The sequence below is a fragment of the Nansenia antarctica genome, assembly GCF_963989245.1.
Source record: "Nansenia antarctica genome assembly, chromosome: 6".
Lineage (NCBI taxonomy): Eukaryota > Metazoa > Chordata > Actinopteri > Argentiniformes > Microstomatidae > Nansenia > Nansenia antarctica.
In genome coordinates this window covers 59,507,352-59,510,263 of record NC_137676.1, presented here as the reverse complement: position 1 = coordinate 59,510,263, position 2,912 = coordinate 59,507,352, and positions in this window count along the sequence as shown.

Sequence of the window (2,912 nt, the reverse complement as noted above, 5' to 3'; positions counted from 1 at the left end):
ACGTAAGATAGAATAGGCCTATTTATTAGCCTATGATCTATAACGTGTTATAACAGACATGTGCAAAGCAAAATGATGTATCTGGGCCTATAGCATTTATAGAATTCTAAATGCATAATAAAAATGTAGTGGTGAATATAAGACCTCTATCTTTGCATCGGCTGTTGTTTTAGAACTGACCCTGAAAAAGACATCACTGAGTTCATGTGAACTTCATCACGGAAAGAGTTGCACTGTCAGTTATGGGTTATGGATGGTCTATGTTTCTTTTAGGTTAGAGGGGAACAGCTCTAATTGAAAGAACAGCATGAGCATGCGCTATAGATTCTGCCGGATTAATTCCAAGCTTTTAAAATAACAACAATTTCCATGCACGTCCTTCTTATTCAATGATGCCATAGCTCCCCTATGCTTCGCTTGAAACATAAAAAAAATCTTTATGATCCTCTTTCCAGATTGAACGTACAGTATCGCTGAGTGCAACGCGCCGCGTCATTACGTTCAGGATGGCTCCCGCCCGTCTGATGTGACGTCAGCATGTCTACCGGCTCTCGTGGAGACTGTAGGAGGGCCTTATGAACTAATCGTTCGCAGATGTTTGTAATACCAGAGAAAATACTATTCCACACTTAGTCATCTATCATGTTATAAGTCCACTTAATGGTAGAAATAAAAGTTGAGAACAAACAATATAAGGCATAAACTATCTTAATGTGATATATTAGGCTACATCTTTATTAAATTAGATTAACTTTTAAAATGCGAGCTAAACATGCCATGCCACCGTCCACCTAGCGCGGTAGATGAAAATCATACCTGTGTGTGTGTGTGTGTGTGTGTGTGTGTGTGTGTGTGTATAAAATAAACAAAAATATTAATATGAACCATGCATATTAACTCTGGAATTGGATAGTTTACTGGTTGGTAAAAAAAAAAGAAACTAGGCTATATATATATATATATATTAATATGAACCATGCATATATATATATAGCCTAGTTTTTTTTTTTTTTTTACCAACCAGTAAACTAGCCAATTCCAGAGTTAATATGCATGGTTCATATTAATATTGTTGTTTATTTTTGATGGGGTGATGCGATGAATCGGTGGAAAAAACAAAGCCTTAAGCCTTACAGTAAGGTTTATCAGCCTTTATGTAAGCATAAGGCTGTAGCATCATCTCTGCACGATGAGCGGTGCTGATCCAGCAGCGGGTTACTCACAGGTCAGAACAAGGAACAGACCTAGTCTATACTTCAGACACATTGTAATCATCGGCATACTTCCTATGCTATTCGGTGTAGCAGCCAATTTAATATTGCAATTGATTTGCTGATGCAATCGGATGGGCTGTAAATCTCCCGCGTGTCCTATGGGCTATGATTTACTTTGCTGTATAAGTCAGTTTAATTGCATGCCTTATGTGGATCCATGGCCTTTCCTCGATCCCCATACATTCCGATTATGCAAAAGATATGACTTCGATAAGATGTAGGCCTGGCTAGCGATTAGAAGCCGAGAGTGCAAATTACGTTGACATATTAATCTCAAATAATAAAATAAAAAAAGGTGATAAAGTGGACGAGAAAGTGAAAAGTGAAACACACAACGTTTTGTTATATAATAGGTTACATAATAAGCGTTTATGGTGCGGCGGCCTATTTTACCCCAGTTGACACATTTCCCTTATATCAGTGAACTATAGGCCTCGTAAAAATATTTAGTTTTGTCTCGTTTTTAATCTGTGATCAGTGATGTGCAAAATCTAAAATAACTATATCAGGCTAAATGTTGGTGATATAGCAACAACGATTTGCAGCCGGTTGTATCGGCTCCCCTCAACCCCGAAAATAAAAGGCACTTCAGTTCAACACTTTGATAGGCACGCTATCAATCACACGAGCATCCGATAGCTGGCCCTCTCTCCTGCCTCGACAATCTACCTTCCTCTGACCGACCAGCTTTTAACGTCCAAATCCACATTTTTTCAGGCTCCGGTCTGTCTAGTCCTCTTGTGATTCGGGCGAGAAGAGTGAATTGCCATAATTAGCCAATGGAATTTAAAGCCTACATTTATGTCGTGTTTACATCTTTAAGGATTGCTCACATTTGGGAATAGCATGCGCTACCTATGCATACTGCAGGAATAATAGGCAAGGAATATGAATCACGTCAGAATAGGAAATAGAATAGGAAATCACGTCAAAATATGTCTGTTTGAGAAGTTAGCTATAGCACCATAGCGAAGTATGAAGAAAACGTGCATACATTTGGCTACTGTCAGCTCGATCACCATACCCCTGGAATGTGTCCACTTTAAGTAGCCTATACAATAGGCCTGCTGCTACTCAAGTATATTATTGTCACTAGGAACAGTATAGGTCTCAGAGCAGCATAATAACAGTAGACATAACAGTAGAAAATAACAGTAGAAAATAACAGTGTGTTGTTTTTATTTCACTTTTTTTTTTCTTCACCTGAGTATGTAGGCTAAAGTAAGTCAATAGCTGCCCTTCCACAAGCCAATAGGCCTATACTACTAGGCTACTACTACTACTACTACTACTACTACTACTACTACTACTACTACTACTACTACTACTACTACTACTACTACTACTACTACTACTACTACTACTACTACTACTACTACAATAATAGTGATACTATTGCTATTGATAACTAATAGTAATATTATTAGGCCTACATTATTGAATAATACCACTGATAATATAAAAATACCAAGCAAACATTATTGTATACTAATAGTACGTTTAAGTGATAATAATTATCTCAGAATCACCATTATCAAATAGCCTAATATAGCAATAAGAAGGAAGACATAATTTGTGTTGACCTCGATGATAACAATGTCTACTTATGCTACGTTGAGTTGCTCATACACATGACCT